The following is an 18,883-nucleotide window of genomic DNA, read 5'->3' on the forward strand; positions in this document are numbered from 1 at the left end:
GTGTTTGCAGTTTAGGATTTATGTCGCTGGTGATGGTGTTGTTACTTCACCCTGCTCCACCTAGGGAACACAACACAATGATGATATCACTTTAGTGCACCACAACCTAACGATGATCTCACTTTAGTACACAACACAACACAATGAAGATCTCACTTTTGTACACAACACAACGATGATCTCACTTTAGTACACAACACAGCACAATGATGATCTCACTTTAGTACACAACACAATGATGATCTCACTTTAGCACACAACACAAAGATGATCTCACTTTAGTACACAACACAACGATGGTCTCACTTTAGTACACAACACAATGAAGATCTCACTTTTGTACACAACACAACGATGGTCTCACTTTAGTACACAACACAATGAAGATCTCACTTTTGTACACAACACAACGATGATCTCACTTTAGTACACAACACAGCACAATGATGATCTCACTTTAGTACACAACACAATGATGATCTCACTTTAGCACACAACACAAAGATGATCTCACTTTAGTACACAACACAACGATGGTCTCTCTTTAGTACACAACACAATACAACAACCTGACTTTAAGTACACAATGATATAATCTCACCATAGCATTGATTAGTTAGTACACAATAAAACACAATGATGCATGTAACTTTAATGACAAACCGAATTGAAAGTTAGAGCCAGGTTGAAAGGTTTGTTGTTAACATTTAAAATTCAGTTCATTATCACAACGCAAAACTGGAAAATAATATTGATAAACTATGACCAAACCAATGAGTTTATTGTCTTTAAAGCAGACGCCGCCATTCGGCGGTTGTCTTGACGTCAGGAGACAAGATGGAGGCCGGTGTTGTGGCAGTTTGTACAGTTGGTGCTGTGGTGCTCGTCTCTGGCGGGACGCCAGGCTGCAGCTACCGGGGCTTTTCAGAGTCAACACTCAGCACACCATGTGACCCAGGCAGCCAATCAGGTCGCCCAGGCAGCCTGTCTTCAAACCAGTCAGATCAGTCCTGGGCCAGCAGCCATCTTGGTTCTACACGCTAGCTGGGTGGGGAACTGAATAAGGATTCATACATTCTATTATTTGATCTGATGAGAGATTATATCTGTTTTCATGATGTTAAAGCTATTTAGATTTAGTATACTTGTGTTAATATTGTATATCATAGGATAGTATAAAATACTGAATAAATGAAAGGCTATCTAAATAACCAAAATCTTAAATGCCATTAATAAATGTTTTTGTGAATGTATAAGTATCACATGGCTTCTTATTTTTTAAGACTAAATATAATAATTTATTATTAATTTCTGTATTTTTTTATTCAATCAAGTCCTAAGGATTAATCTATAACCTAACAGCCTTTAATAATAAACCTAACCTCTAAACGAAATATGTAAACCTAATTTAGCAATAAGTACATTAAATTTATGTAGGCAGAACAATTTTTATGTATTTATTGACAGAATAACCAAACTATGATCCAATTCCCCAAAGAACACAGAAAACCCAGCAAAGAGCATTAAAGCTAAAGCATCCTAGCTCGACTGTGGTAGCCTATGTAGCAATGCAATTCTCTAGCTAGCAGAACTTTAAGGCTGAATCCGAATAATTAGTACATACTATTTCTGTTCAGTGTCTACCACTTGACGGTACTGTCTACGGCTATGCGTAGAACGCCTCCGAACGCTTCCGAACACCGCCGAAACTCCACCGGATGTTTGGAGATGACGTATCTCCCCGCAGATGCCGGCAAAATTACCTTGATAAGTTGCCTGTTTTCCGTCTTGTCATCGTTGCTATCAAATAAAAAATGTCTTTTTACTTAATTACTTACTTTACTATTTTACTCTTTTTAATGTCTCTTTTTTTCGATGCTTACTACGACGTCTTTCTGGTGGCGTCGGGTCAGCCATCTCTTCTTCGTTCGTTACCAGACTCCGGTTGCATTGTGGGATAGCGTAGTGAACTCCGTGGTTTACTTTGGCGGTAGTACGCATTCGGAAACGTTTTCCGTACTACACAATGCGTACTGAGCATTCGGACGCGCTATATTTGTGGCGTACTACAAAATACATACTATATAGCAGTCAAGTATGAGTATTCGGATTCAGCCAGAATCTCACTGTCCAAAACCTTGATTCAGAATCTTTGAACATTATTTGAAACATAAAAATGACTAAACAATATAACATAATTTAAATCTTATAAGATGAGGCAGTTAGACCCAAAGCAAAATCGCCATCATGGCGGGTTCATGTTGCCATGTTTCCAAGGGTCAGTGAAAGATTGCAGGATTAATCCATTGAGTTATTAATCCATTGAGTTATTATCCATTGAGTTTTCTATCAAAATAAAGTATGAATGTTAATGTAATTAAGCAAATATAGCATCTTTAGTTAGCTGAAGTCCCCAAACTGATTGTGATGATTATAGATGACAGCGATCCACTCCATCCTGCTTTAGGAAGAGGAATGTGAGAAGCCTCTTCATGATTTAACTTTAACCCTAAACAGCAAGGAAGCACAAGTCAGGATTAAACATTATCACACACATTATCACTGATGATGTACTATTAATATATTACTATGATGAAGTACTGTTAAAATATGACTGTTAATATATTACTGTGATAAAGAACTGTTAAAGTATTACTATCACTGTGATAAAGTAGGCTGCTAATAAATATAACTGTAAACATATGACTCTGAATAAGTATTGTAAAGTGGTAAAGTACTGACAGAGGTTGGGCCTCAGGAGCCGGATTCTGCCCCTCAGTTTTCTCAGAGCTGGTGTCAGAGCTGGTGTCAGAGTTGATGTCAGAGCTGGTGTCAGAGCTGGTGTCAGAACCTGGGAAGTATCAGAATGGGAGGTGAAGTCATGAGCTAGATGTATCTAGATCTATAGAGCTGTATAGTCCAGTGAGCTAGATGTATCTAGATCTATAGAGCTGTATAGTCCAGTGAGCTAGATGTATCTAGATCTATAGAGCTGTATAATCCAGTGAGCTAAATGTATCTAGATCCAGAACTGTATCATCCAGTGAGCTAGATGTTACTCGATATACTGAGCTGTATAGTCCAGTAAGCTAGATGTGTCTAGATCTATAGAGCTGTATAGTCTAGTGAGCTAGATGTATCTAGATCTACAGAGCTGTATAGTCCAGTGAGCTAGACACTATTGATAGTGGCAATAATCATAAGAAACAAACTGCAGTAAAAACACAATTTACTCACCAACTAGTTTGTGTCCCTTGTCTGAAGCTAAGGATCAAGAGAAATGATTAGTGTTGTAACAGTGGTGAATATCCTGATGTTATTATACTTTCATATTCTTAATGCCACAACATCTCAGTGGACATTGGAGGAGGTTCATCAATCAGAAGTGGAGGTTTCTACCACCCAGGCATGAAAACGGGTCAGGGGTGAAAAAGGTGAGAAGGATATTATCCCTCTAGGGGGGTCCAATAGGGTCTAAATATCTTGCAAAACGTGAATCTTATAGTGTGGCCAGTCTTCCGACAGTGTGACATGTTAAATCGTGGTGGAATATCTGAGATTCGTGTTGTCTGAACGGTACGCACCGTTGGGTGACGAGTGGAAGACAGACTACGGAGAAGAGCGTCGCTAGCAATTGAAAACATCCGGGGCTGTAGCCCAGAAGAGTCCTTTTAAAATGGGGGTTTGGGGGTTTCTCCCCCGAAGGAAATTTGAAAGTCGTGCTGATGAACATGCAATTGTCACGTAGTTTGAGAAGTAAAGGCAAGACAAATCGTCATGTCTGACTCACGTCGGGGCAGGCCTACTGAATAGGTTAATGTTTACGTTATGGATAGGAAAGTGCACCACATACAGCAGCCAAAATGAGATATTAGAAAAGCCTGTAGCCAAATAAACACTCATGCGCCTAGATGTCAAGTGGACCGGGTTGAATTCACTGCGGGTCTCCTGTATCTGTGCAAACTAGAGCAGCACTAAACAGCAATATCGACATGATGGGCTTTGCATAGAGAATCAAATTTGCAACATTTTGCAACTAATGATTCTAAATTTGCCCATTAATGTACAAGTCAGAATTTTGCGATTTTCACTGGCTACAATATTGCATCTGTCAGTTGTCAAATGTGCTGAACAAAATGTTAAACTTCAATAATTGTTCATATAGTGCATTTATTTAAGCTCTCAGCATAACCATACAGCTTCGCCACATCGGCGGGAAAACTCGGCACACGCAAAGAACATCCATGGAATCAGCCGTTCAAAACCAGTCTGCATGAATCGTATGACAACTGGATGGCAGGGATAAGGAATAGGATGCGGAATAGGAATACACAGCAGGGGAGATCATGAGAGCCACAGCTCGCCGCATAGTAGCCTGGGTGCTTTAAGCGTGGAACAGCTGGATACCGAGTGGGTGAAAAATTATGTGTATGTGTGTGTGTTTGTGTGTCACTCTGTTCGAACCTGTGGACACGGCAGAATTTTGCGGTTTTCACTCGCTACAATGTTGCATCTGTGGCTGCTGGTAATTCAATCACAAAGAAGCAAACTCTACGGGGCTATTTTCAGCATTATGATGTTTTTTTACGGCACAGCGATCCGGGGCTATTCCCAAAAGATCCGGGACTAAAGCCTCGAATGCCCAGGTCTAACGACGGGCCTCCGTCGGGATGTCGGATACGCATTGCAATTCTCCGCCCGATCGATCTTATAGGTTGACAACAAAATATTTGTAAATAGTTTTGTAAATAAACTTCCAAAGCTTTAAAAATCCTATTTGGTATTTTATTGGTCCTGTGCAAAGTAAACAACTTGGCACAGGACCCCCCAGGACCCCCCCCTCCCCCCATAAATATTTTTTCATTGAATCTACACGATTCACGGAGGTCACCTATTTTGGTTTCAAAACGGCGAATTTCGCCGAAAGGTGAGTGATTTTCATGCCTGACCACCAGACCGCCAGTGTGTGAAGACAACCAATCAGATCATAGGAACCACCACTGGAGAGTTTGATCCACTCACCGTTCATCTTCTTGTACAGAAGGACTCCAACAACAGCAGCAGCAGCAGCGAGGAGGAGAACAAGCAACCCAATGATGATGGGAATGGTGAGGCCAGTCAGGCCACTCTTGCCTTGAAGGTAAATCCAGAAAATAAAATCAGGTGTGTAATAATAGATGTTGGACAGAGACCCTCTCCCATCCATCCCTCCATCAGTGAAGCACAAGTCAACGTCACGTGATGCTACACACACGACTAACACAACGTCAGTGTAACTATTCCTCTAGAATCTGTTCTGGAGCTCAGGGTCACTCAGGGACTGATCTGAGCCTAGCCCTATTCATAGAACTCATTTACCCACAATCCACCCTGTTCTGCTGCAGTGAGCTACTCCTGAGAGCTGTGTGTTTACCCAGTAGCTTCAGCAGTGTCCAGGTACACCTGGCAGTGGTTGTGATGAGGTCAGGTGGAGGTGGTGAGACATGTGTTCCCCCCCTCCATCCCCTCCAACACCAGTCTTACCCCAGTTGGTCCTGGTGAGGGCGGGGTCCAGGGGGGTGGAGATGTCCTCGATGCCTCTCAGCTGGACCACACACTCGTACCTCCCCCAGTCCTCCTGTGGGACGGCCGTGAGGTCCAGGTCCACGCTGACCTGGAAGGTCCCGTCGTGGTTGGGAAGGACCTCCCCGGGGTCCACCTGCTCATGGAGCTCCTGGCCGTCTCTCCTCCAGAACACCACCACCCTGTCAGGGTAGAAGCCTGTAGCATGGCACACCACTGGGGAGGAGGGGCTCCTCTGGAGCAGAGACACCCGCGGACGCTCTGGAGAGAGAGGGGGGGGGGGGGGGGGGGAGATCAGGTGGATGAGGAGGCTCAGCTTGAGGAGGAAGCGTCTCTATATGACTCAATTGATCCTCTGTGTTCCTAAAATAGTGGAGAGAGAGCGAGAGAGAGCGAGGGGGGAGAGAGAGCGAGGGGGGAGAGAGAGCGAGGGGGGGCAGAGGGAGAAAATAAGAGAGGAGGGGGGAGAGGGAGAGAGAGAGCGAGGTGGGGGAGTGGGAGAGAGAACAGGGACTCAGAGACGCGAGTCTGTCAACGCCCACCAGGTCATGTGACTCTACCTGTTCTCTGCAGAGTGCTCTTCCCATAGGCCAGGTACTTCTTCAGCCAATCAACACACTCCTTGGTGAGGTAGTGCATATCCTGTTCATTACTAGCTCTGTCCCCATTCCATCTCTGTTTGGTGCTGACAGCCTGACGTACTGCAGCGACCCAGGTCATGGTCTTCATGTCCAACGCTATGAAGTCCTCTCCATCATAACCATACTGGTTATAACCATCAGTAGAATCATCATCATCATCCAACTCACAACCATACATCTACTGATATACGTGGGCACCTGAGAGAGAGAGAGAGAGAGAGAGAGAGAGAGAGAGAGAGAGAGAGAGAGAGAGAGAGAGAGAGAGAGAGAGAGAGAGAGAGAGAGAGAGAGAGAGAGAGATGGAAGGAGGGAAAAGAGAAGGGTTAGATTAGCTGTAATTGATTCTTCATTAACATTAAACACACACAGACGTCACAACACAAACCATATGAGCATTACTATAAGATAACTCATTATGATCAATAAATGAAACCACAGAGAATAAGAGCAGCCAGAGCCTTTGGACGGATGTGCCTCTGCCTCAGGTGACCCGCGGGCAGTTTGACACGGAGCCTCTTCAGAACACACCCCTACACTACCCTACATACAAATACTACTACACTGAGTACTGCTACACTGAGTACTGCTACACTGAGTACTGCTACACTGAGTACTGCTACACTGAGTACTGCTACACCGAGTACTGCTACACTGAGTACTGCTACACTGAGTACTGCTACACTGAGTACTGCTACACTGAGTACTACTACACTAATAATACACTGTATTCAGTGTAGTAGTACTCAGTGTTCACCGTGTAACTCTTCTTCTGCTCCGTTCATCCAATGTCTAAACTTTTATTCTTTTCTTTCTCAGCCCTGAGTCCTGCTGCTGCTGAGGCCCGGTGGAGCCCCCCCCCCCTCCAGGCTAGGACGCGCACGGGCGCACGTGTGTGTGTGTGTGTGTGTGTGTGTGTGTGTGTGTGTGTGTGTGTGTGTGTGTGTGTGTGTGTGTGTGTGTGTGTGTGTGTGTGTGTGTGTGTGTGTGTGTGTTTAGGAGTATGGTGAATCTTTATCCTGGGGTTAAATGATGGATATCTCCATGTGAGAGGTCAGACAGTAGATATAAACTTACCTCCTGTCTGGTTAAAGCGCTGCTTGGCAATCCCAATGTTGTTTTTGAAGGTCTGCTGGGAACCCAGAGAGAGTCCATTGCTCCTCTCCAGGTAGTCGGGGTAATCTCTGGTGACCTGCTCCATCCAGTCCTGTTTGAGGACTGTTCTCTGGGTGTTGCTGTCAAAGCGAACCATCTGAACTCCATCCACCATCCCAACAACAACAAACTCTGGGAAGGTTGTGAGTCCAGACGACGCCATGTAGACATAAAGCAGAGAGTGAAGCACTGTAGACAGACAGACAGACAGGTTAATACGGTACATCACTGTAGACAGACAGACAGACAGGTTAATACGGTACATCACTGTAGACAGACAGACAGACAGACAGGTTAATACGGTACATCACTGTAGACAGACAGACAGACAGGTTAATACGGTACATCACTGTAGACAGACAGACAGACATACAGGTTAATACGGTACATCACTGTAGACAGACAGACAGACAGGTTAATACGGTACATCACTGTAGACAGACAGACAGACAGGTTAATACGGTACATCACTGTAGACAGACAGACAGACAGGTTAATACGGTACATCACTGTAGACAGACAGACAGGATAATACAGTACATCACTGTAGACAGACAGACAGACAGGTTAATACGGTACATCACTGTAGACAGACAGACAGACAGGTAGCTGTACATCACTATAGACAGACAGACAGGTTACGACAGACAGGTTAATACTGTTCATCCCTCTAGACAGAAAGGCCCATGGCCCCTCCCCCTGCTCTATGGCTCCCCCTGTCCTATGGCTCCGCCCCCTGTCACATGGCTCCGCCCCCTGGCCGTCCAGGTAATGTAGGAACCTTCAGTTTGATCTTATTGACATCCAAACATCTCACTGTAGCCCACAGCGCTCGCTGCCAGACCACTAACTACAAAACAACCTGCTGCCTCTTAATCATTACTGCTGACATGAATATTAAACTATTATTTAAATTACTATTAAAATGTTTTCATAATTATAAGCATATTGGTGAATTTCTGTATTAGATTACGGCATTTTAACTATCTTCACATTGTCATCATTTGAAAGAGAATAATTAATGATAGAATAATGTAATTATTTTATTTCAGAATAATGTATTGATAGCAATGTTAATAATTATATTATTGTGTGTCTGCGTGTGTCTATGCGTTTGTGCGCGTGCGTGATGATTCTCCACGAACGTTGAAAAGTTAACAACAAGATATCTCTGAATGTTAATATAACACCTAGGATTAAAAGTAGACTTAAAGAAGACATCGGATTCCCTCCAAACTGAAGGTTAATGTTTGGTTCTGATAATAGATTGTACATTTAGGAACGACGTCATCAAACCAGTTCGCTGGTTTCGTTTTCACAGTTCGAACCAAAAATAAATGTTCTTATATTAGTTCAAATATTCACAGTAAAAGATGATTCATGTTGTGGATTAATTGAACTCGGATAATCAAATACTTTTCAAACGAATTACGGAATCTAAGCATCGTGTCTTGAGGGACCATAACCGAACCTTTTGGAAAGATAGTTTTGAAAAGTAAAAACTTGAGTCAGTCTTACCTGAGGACACACCGTGACCAAAGACCAACAGCAGCAGCCCTGTTAGCGCCTTCATATCGATGTATTCAGAAGAACAGCTCGATGAGATTATCCACAGAGACGTGACTCCGACTCGAGCATCAGACGCACTGACCAGGAAACCTGCGAACAAGAGACGGATCACGAGGGAGAGGCCGGACTGGACCAATAGGAATTCAATACGGCTGCGACGTCATTGGTTACCAGGAGAACGGCAAGTGAAACTAACTCAAACACATTTGTTTGTGTGCGTGCGTTTGTGTGTTTTTATTGGCTTGTGTGTGTGTGTGTGTGTGTGTGTGTGTGTGTGTGTGTGTGTGTGTGTGTGTGTGTGTGTGTGTGTGTGTGTGTGTGTGTGTGTGTGTGTGTGTGATCCACAGCCCTGACCAGCGTTAGTGTGACTAGAGTTCATATTTCTTATGATCTTTCACCACTAGCGTCCTGATATCAGATGTCTTATGCTGACATGCAAAACACACACAGACACATGCAACACACACACACACACACACACACACACACACACACACACACACACACACACACACACACACACACACACACACACACACACACACACACACACACACACACACACACACACACAGGTGCCACACCCTTTCAGAGAGCGCAGTGCGCCTCCTTTTTGTGTCTGCTGCTGCTGAAGGAGGAAATACTCTCGGTTCCTCTGAACAACACAGAACAGCAGAACCGGCCTGCTGGCCGGAGCTCATAGCTTCAGATGTTATGACACAGAGGTCAACTTTCAACACATCATGTTCAATCATTGATTCTGTGATCCAAGAAGTCAAAATGGAATATAGATGCAATATAACTTAAAAAAATTGTCAACAATATTTTCTGTGGTGATTTTACAGTTTAATTCTAGTACACTAAGGCTTAGCATTGTGTGGTACAGCTCGAACATGTGCCGAGAAGACCATCAACGCCACAGCGCCCCATGTGGCCACATCGACCCAGTACTGGAACTAGGTTATCGGAAATCACATGACGTTGACATTTGAATCTGTGTGTGTGTGTGTGTGTGTGTGTGTGTGTGTGTGTGTGTGTGTGTGTGTGTGTGTGTGTGTGTGTGTGTGTGTGTGTGTGCGTGCGTGCGTGCGTGCGTGCGTGCGTGCGTGCGTGCGTGCGTGCGTGCGTGCGTGCGTGCGTGCGTGCGTGCGTGCGTGCGTGCGTGCGTGCGTGCGTGCGTGCGTGCGTGCGTGCGTGCGTGCGTGCGTGTGTGTGTATGCAGACTGATTGACACTAGGCTACCCTACGCCGCAGCCTCGGGGCCAAGGTGTGCAAGGGGCTGGGCCAGACTATTTAAAAAAAAAAATGTAGAAAATATAAAAACGTGACAGTAGTGAATAAGGGGCAGGAATTCCGTTTCCAGTCAGGGTTGCGAGGGTGTGTCTGTGTGTGTATGTCCTCACTTTAGTACACAACACAACGATGATCTCACTTTAGTACACAACACAACATAATGATGATCTCACTTTAGTACACAACAACACAATGATGATCTCACTTTAGTACACAACACAGTGAAACAACCTGACTTTCAGTACGCAACACAATAAAATACGATCTGACTTCAATAAAAAACTGAATTGAAAGTTAGAGCCAGGGTCAAAGGTTTATTAACATTTACAATACAGTTTATTACAACTAGGGGTGTAACGGTACACGTAGGCCTATTTATCAGAACTCATCCGCAAAGCCAAAACCACCACCTGTCAGCTCGATCCTCTTCCCACCTCCCTTGTCAAAGCATGTCTTCCGTCCATCTCCCCCATGATCACCAACATAATTAACTCCTCCCTCACTACTGGTACTGTACCCCCCACTCTCAAGCTGGCTGCCATCACTCCCATCCTGAAAAAACCTGGTGCTGACCCAACTGACCTTAACCATTACCGGCCCATCTCCAATCTCCCTTTCATCTCCAAAACACTTGAAAGGGTGGTTGCCGCACAACTACAGTCCCACCTCGACACTAACAATCTCCACGAACCGTTCCAATCTGGCTTCCGTCCAAAACACAGCACTGAAACAGCCCTAGTCAAAATCACCAACGACCTCCTCCTTGCAGCCGACTCTGGATTACTCACCATTCTCATCCTCCTCGATCTCAGCGCAGCATTCGACACCATCTCCCACCCTCTGCTCCTGGACCGCCTAGCTGGTATTGGGATCACTGGTGCTGCACTCTCCTGGTTTACATCCTACCTCACCGGCCGTCAACAATTTGTTCAACTAAGCAACCACAAGTCTGGGTGTTCAGGTGTCTCACTGGGTGTCCCCCAGGGGTCAGTCTTGGGTCCACTCCTCTTCACCACTTACCTCCTCCCACTGGGCACACTCCTCCGTCACCATGGGGTCCATTTTCACTGCTACGCTGACGACACACAGGTCTACATCTCCACCAAACCCACCGCTGCCATCCCCCCCACTTCCCTCATCACGTGCCTGGAAGAGATCCGGAGCTGGTTGAGCAGGAACTTCCTGAAACTCAATGGAAACAAGACCGAGGCCCTGCTCATCGGATCCAAATCCACCCTCACTAAATCACAACACACCCCAGCTCCACTCATAATTATCGATGGATTCCCAGTACCCTTCTCCTCCAAAGTCAAGAGCCTCGGCGTCATCCTGGACAACACCCTCTCATTCGCACCCCATATTCACAACATCACCCGGACTGCATTCTTCCACCTCCGCAACATCGCCAGACTCCGCCCATCACTGACCCAATCCAGCACTGAAATCCTAGTTCACTCATTTGTCACATCACGCATAGACTACTGCAACGCCCTCCTCACCGGACTCCCCACCAAACTCATCAACAGACTGCAGATCATTCAGAACTCAGCCGCCCGGATCATCACCCGCACCAAATCATCTGACCACATCACCCCTGTCCTCATTCAACTTCACTGGCTCCCAGTACATTACCGCATCCAATACAAAACCCTACTCCTCACCTACAAAGCTCTCCACAACCTAGCCCCCAGTTATCTCTGCGACCTCCTCCAAGAATACACTCCCTCCCGCTCCCTCCGCTCAACCTCTGCTGGACTACTATGTATCCCCACATCACGACTCACTTCAATGGGTGCCCGGTCATTCAGCTGTTCAGCACCCAGGCTCTGGAACTCCCTCCCCCCACACATAAAACAGTCAGACACCATTACAACCTTCAAGTCACAACTCAAAACTCACCTGTTCAAACTCGCACACAACGTCTAACTGATCACTGTTTTGATAGTTTTTTTGTTTTGTTTTGTCTTGTTTTTGTTTTATTTATTTCTTATTGCTTATGTTTATTTATTTATTTATTTATTTTATTTTTTTTCCACAATGTCTTGTTTTTAAAAAAATGTATGATGACTCTGTAAGGTGACCTTGGGTGTTTTGAAAGGCGCCTCTAAATTAAATGTATTATTATTATTATTATTATTTGTGGCGAACCGTCACGGTACAGGCATTTCAGAGCGGTTACAGAGGTGTACTGCGGTACATAAAAGTGGCGTACATAGCGGGCAACGATCGTCTAATAGTCGAATAGTCGAATATCGAATAATGAATGTGACTATCGTTATTTATTACACTGCTCTTCTCAATGCTGTTGAACGCGCCGTTGACTTGCATGGGCCTTCACAACGTCAGGTGGTGAATATCATCCTCGGTTGCTAAGCAACGTCAACGTCTTCGGCGGACTATTTCTCTGCGGATCAACACTACGAATGCTGGTAACAAATAAATTGTAAAAAGACACATTGTGTGAGGTTATATTTTTGATGTCTCTAGTTCACCGTCATGCAGGCTGTGTTTAGTTAAATAAATAAATAAATAAATAGTGATCCGTTTTCGGCGCATGTAGCCTAGGTCTATCTTCCTAAGCCCACGTCGAAATAATTTCGATGTTGAATGTTGATGGCGCAGTTGTTGAAATAAACAGATTGATTTCACACAAATCAAAAAAGCCGCTCCCTGTGTCATTGTGTGTGCGTGTATCCGAGGAGCGTGCGTCCGTGGGGGGTTCTTGATTGAGCGATTTTCGAATATTATTTGAATACTGTCAGATACTATGAAAAGGCACCATCCAGGTGTTACTATCACTGTTGCTGTGGAAAAAAAACGAGCTGTGCAAACCCAGCTCACGACACTATTTCAACAACCACTGTCTGGCAATTCAGAAATGCAAATGCCATAACCAAGTTTATTGGTGTTTTCATTGCGGCTGATCGACAGCCATTCTCCGTTGCTGACAAAAGGCATTTTTTTATATTTTCCCCATAACTATGAACCGTACCGTACTGTACTGGACTTAAAACCGAGATACGTACTGACACTCAGCGCACCATGTGACCCAGGCAGCCAATCAAGTCGCCTAGGCAGCCTGTCTCCAAACCAGTCAGACCAGTCCTGGCCAGCAGCCAGCATTGGTTCTTCACGCTAGCTGGGTGGCGGGGAACTGAATAAGGATTCATACATTCTATTATTTGATCTGCTGAAAGATTATATCCGTTTCCATGATATTAAAGCTATTAACATCCAGTATGATTGTTTTTAGATTGTATATCATAGGATATTATCAAATACAGAATAAATAAAAAGCTTTCTAAATTATCAAAATCATAAATGCCATTAATAAATGTTTTTGTGAATGTATATGTATCACATGACTTCTAATTTTTAAGACTAAATATAATAATTTCGTAATTTAATTTAAGTTATTCAATTTAATCCGAAGGATTAACCTATAACCTATAACCTTTAATAATAAACCTAACCTCTAAACAAAGTAGGTAAACCTAATTTAGCAATAAGTATTGTAGCGACCCTGGGACAGTTAAATAGTTTGTGTGTTATGTGTTACATTATATTTCGTTGTCCGTTATGCCAGTTGTTCTATGTGCATGTATTGTAATGTTATTCTTGTCAATCAGCGTGGGGGGCGAATCATTAGGTCAGCTGGGGGAGGGCCTTGGAAGAACAGGAGGGTGGGGGCCTGCACGCGAGTGAGGCCGTGTTGCCGGGGTAACCGGGGTTTGTTTGGGTCCGGTTTTTCAGCTGTTGGTTACAATGTTGTTACAATGTTACGGGTTTCTGTGACCTGGCTTTTGGTCCATTAAAAACTACCTTCAACTAATGACTCGACATGATTATGTCACCGGCGAGGTCGCTACATTGGTGTCAGAAGTGAAACTATTATCATTATTATTATTATATATTTTTTTTTTCTCGGTCCTGCTGTGCTCGGCGAGTCAGCCGAAGTTGCTATCGCCGTTAGCCCTGTTTTTGTTGTCACTTTTTTTTCTCTACAACAATAATGCTCCCTGCGGACTGTCGGGTGAAGATAGAGATGGACGACTACGGCGAGGGGGCGTGTGGAGTAGCTTCGGAGTCTCTGGTGAGGGGTAGAGCCCAACGGGAACCAGCCGCCGTTGGAAAAGATGATTTTCATGGCGACAGACATGGCGGCGCCTTCCTCACATCAAGCCCGGTGTCCATCAAGACGCCTAGATACACCGGTAAGGCTGACTGGGAAGCTTTCCACGCGCAATTTGAACTTTTAGCCGATGCTGCCGGATGGTCAGTGAAGGTCAAAGCGCTGCAGCTTGCGATGTGTCTGGCGGACGACGCATTGTCTTGTTTGTTGCTGCTTAGCCCAGAGGACAGGGGGGACTATGTTGCCCTAGTGGGGGCACTAAGGAGGCGTTTTGGACTATGTGTTAAGCCGGGGTTAATGCGCTCGGAACTCTGCAATAGGCGCAGGAAGCCGGGGGAGACGCTGCGGGCCCTGGCCAACGATATCGAAAGCCTGTCTCGGCGAGCATACGCCCACATGCCGCCAGCCGTGCAGAGCGAACTCGCTCGGGATCAGTTTCTCCAGGCCCTTTCCCCTACAGAACTGCGCATCCAGACCCAGCTAGCCCACCCGCAGACTTTGCAAGAGGCCTTGGAGATGGCCATAGAGAGGGAGCTGGTGTGGGCTGGAGCAATCGACGATCATCCTGCTCCTCAGCCGATGGTGAGATCGGCAAGGGAGAGGAGTGAGGACTCACAGAAGCCAGCCTGGGTGGACGAGCTCACTGAGCTCGTCCGCGCTGTCTCTATGCAGGCGGACCGCCGCCCCCCGTCTCGTCGAGAGCAGAGGGTCTGCTGGGGCTGCGGGCAGCCTGGCCACCTTGTCAGAGAGTGCCCTACAACGGTGAGAGCCCAGGGAAACGGGTCAGGGTCCGCGTAATTGGGGAGACGCGAGGCCCTGCCCCCTTACCCCCGCCGTCGTCGTCTGGAGGAGCCCATCATCACAGCCGGGGGGGCGGGGCTCCACCCCCCCCAGAAGCAGACGACAACATCCTGGAGCCTGTTGTCGTGGTGGGGCGGACCTGGGCGGGGGACTTTTGTCATGTTCCTGTCACTGTTGAGGGGGTGGCCTGTTTGGCTTTAGTCGATACGGGGTCTACTGTGACCCTGGTGAGGCCAGACATTTTGCCGACCTGGACGGTACTCCAACCTACAACTGTGCAGCTCCGCACAGTCACGGGGGAGAGGGCCCCCATGAAAGGGAAGGGGTTGTTGTCCATCTGCGTAGGGGGAAAGACTGTCCTCCACCCAGTGTGGGTAGCCGCTGTGCAGGACCCCTGTATCCTAGGGTTGGACTTCCTGCGGTGTACAGGCTGCCAGCTGGACCTGGAGAAGGGGGCGATTGGCTTCCAAGGAGGGCCCACAGTCTATATGGCCCCGCCAAACACCTCCTACATCCGGCCCCAACCGACAACAGCTCAGATGGACCAGTCACACGTCACCGGCCCCCTTCACCCCCTTGCAAAAACCTTCCAACCACCCTGTCTTCCTGATCCCTGTCCATTGTCTCAGTCCTCCTCCCGCAACCCATCTCCCTCCCTCCCACCCCCTTGTGTCAATGTTTCGGCCCCTACAGACTACTCCCTTGCCACTCCAGCACCCCACCTCATGAGCCTGGGCCCCTTCCCCTGCCCTGCCCAGCTTCCTCAGACAGGTGAGAAGACTGTGCTGTCGACTGTGCGGGCAATTTGGCAGGGGCACTGTGATGGACTAGACCCTCAACAGCAGGAGCAGCTGTGGCTACTACTGGCAGAGTTTAAGGACAGCTTTGCCTTGAATGAGAGCGATGTGGGTCAGACGCACCTGGTGCAGCATGAGATCGACACTGGGGATGCCAGGCCCATCAGAATGCGCCCGCGTCGCCTGCCCTTGGCCCGCCAGGAGGCTGCGGACCAGGCGCTGTGGGAGATGCAGCAGGCAGGCCTCATAGAGCCCTCAGATAGTCCCTGGGCAGCAGCCGTGGTGATGGTGCCTAAGAAGGGGGGTAAGTGGAGATTCTGTGTTGACTACAGGCCACTTAACGCAGTGACGAGGAAGGACTCCTACCCCATCCCGCGCATTGATGAGGCCTTAGATGTCGTAGCTGGGTCGTCCTGGTTCTCCTCACTCGATCTCCGCTCTGGCTACTTCCAGTGCCCTCTCGCCCCGGACGCCAGACCCAAGACTGCATTCTGCACTAGCAGAGGATTGTGGCAGTTTCGGGTCCTCCCTTTCGGCCTCTGCAATGCACCTGCGACCTTCGAGAGGCTGATGGACAGAGTGCTCGCCGGCATCCCCCGGCAGCAGTGTATCGTCTACCTGGACGATATACTGGCACACGGGGGCTCCTTTGAGACAGCACTTGCCTCACTGCGTCAGGTTCTGGAGAGAGTAGCTGCGGCGGGCTTGAAGCTCCATCCTGATAAGTGCCATTTCCTGAGGAGAGAGGTAACTTTCCTTGGGCACAGGGTGGGGGGAGAAGGCATTAGCACCATGGAGGACAAAGTGCAAGCTGTCCAGGACTGGCCCACCCCCACTGACACCAGACAGCTGAAAAGCTTCCTCGGACTGGCGTCTTACTACAGACGCTTTGTGAGGGGCTTCTCCTGTGTGGCCGCTCCCCTGTTCCGCCTGCTACAGAAGGACAGGGAGTTTGTGTGGGCAGAGGATTGCCAGTCTGCTTTCGAGACACTCAAGGGAGCTCTCACCAAAGCCCCGGTGCTCTCCCCTCCTGACCCTGCCCTGCCTTTCATCCTGGACACGGACGCTAGTAACGTTGGCAATGGCGCCTTGCTGACACAGGAGGGGCCGGAAGGGGAGCAGGTGGTGGCGTATTACAGCAGGACATTTAACAAAGCTGAACGCCGCTACTGCGTCACTCGTCGCGAGCTGCTGGCTATCGTTAGAGCTGTACGCCACTTCAAGTATTACCTCTGTGGCCTGCGCTTCACTGTAAGGACTGACCACTCCGCGCTCCAGTGGCTCATGTCTTTCAAGGAGCCAGAAGGGCAGGTCGCACGGTGGATCGAGGAGCTGCAGTCCTACAGCTTCAGTGTGGTGCACAGGGCAGGGGTACGCCATACTAATGCAGACGCCCTCTCCCGACGCCCCTGCAGTCAGGATGACTGCCGCTACTGTGAAAGGATGGAGAGCCGTGAGAAGGAGCTGTGCAGCCAGGAGGAGGGATCTTCTGCGGTGGAGGTGGCGTCCCCAGTCTGCTGTGAGCTCCGGGAGGTCGACACCGCAGGATGGAGACGGCAGCAGGAGGAGGACGCAGACCTTCGACCAGTGCTCCAGTGGTTGGACCAACAGCGGCGGCCCCCATGGGAAGAAGTGGCCGTTCTCTCCCTGGTCACCAAGGGACTGTGGGCTAAGTTCGAGGCCCTGCGACTGTGGGATGGCGTGCTTCAGCGGGCCTGGAAGGAACCCGCCACCGGAGAAGTGAGGTGGCAGGTGGTGGTGCCTCACTCTCTGCGTGGGGAAGTGCTTCAAGCGGTCCATGGTGCCGTGGGCTCATGGCACTTTGGGGTGACAAAGACCCTGCGTCGCCTCCGCCTTGGCTTCTACTGGGGGCAGCACAAGAGGGACGTCGAGGACTTCTGTCGCCGCTGTGATGGCTGCACAGCCCGAAAAGGCCCCACTGAAAGGTCCCATGCCCAGCTACAGCAGTTCCCTGTGGGGTCCCCTATGGAGAGGGTTGGGGTGGATGTGGTGGGCCCGCTACCCTGCACAGAGAGGGGGAACAAGTATGTCCTCACGGCCATGGACTATTTTACCAAGTGGCCGGAGGCGTACGCTCTGCCTGACCAGGGGGCGGAGACCATAGCGGACGCTTTGGTCGGGGGGATGATTAGCCGTTTTGGGGCAGCGGAGTCCATCCACAGTGACCAGGGGAGAAATTTTGAATCCCGTGTCTTTGCGGCTTTATGTAGCAGGCTGGACATGCAGAAGAGCCGTACTACCCCCCTGCACCCACAGAGTGACGGCTTGGTGGAGCGATTTCATCGCTGTATGGAGCAGCAGCTGGCCATTGTCTCGGCTGAGCATCAGCGGGACTGGGACAATCATCTGCCTCTGGTGTTAATGGCATACAGGTCAGCTGTCCAGGAGTCGACGTCCTGCACGCCTGCTCTGCTGATGTTGGGCAGGGAGCTTCGCACCCCAGCTGACCTGGCGTTTGGCCGGCCGCCCGATTCTCCCCCTGTTCCTCCCGGCCCAGAGTATGCCAGGAGACTCCAGGACCGCCTGGAGACGGCTCACTCCTTCGCCAGGGGACAGCTGCTGAGCGCAGGGGTGAGGCAGAAAAGGAACTATGATGTGCGTTCCCGTGGCAGGCACTTTGAGGCTGGGGAGCTGGTCTGGACCTACAGCCCGCAAAGAAAGAAGGGAAGATGCCCAAAGCTCGATAGCGAGTGGATCGGGCCATGCAGGGTCCTTGAGAGGATGGGGGAGGTGGTGTACAGGGTCCAGCTACCACCTCGGGGAAGGAGGGTGGCTCTCCACAGAGACCGGTTGGCCCCTTATCGAGGCACCGCCACCCCTCAACCTACTCCAGCGAGCCCTGCAGCTCCCCGCACCGTTGCGAATGGGCCCCGGACACGCACACCTCAGTGTTCTGGCCCTGGGTCCCCACCTAA

General features: G+C 48.4%; 1 pseudogene; it reads right to left on the reverse strand.

Annotated features, from left to right (window-relative positions):
• Window positions 1-1,361: 1,361 nt before the first annotated feature.
• LOC130375617 (class I histocompatibility antigen, F10 alpha chain-like) lies at window positions 1,362-9,047 on the reverse strand (annotated as a pseudogene).
• Between the last annotated feature and the right edge of the window lie 9,836 nt (window positions 9,048-18,883).

This window comes from Gadus chalcogrammus, chromosome 22 (genome assembly GCF_026213295.1).
Source record: "Gadus chalcogrammus isolate NIFS_2021 chromosome 22, NIFS_Gcha_1.0, whole genome shotgun sequence".
Taxonomy (NCBI): Eukaryota; Metazoa; Chordata; class Actinopteri; order Gadiformes; family Gadidae; genus Gadus; species Gadus chalcogrammus.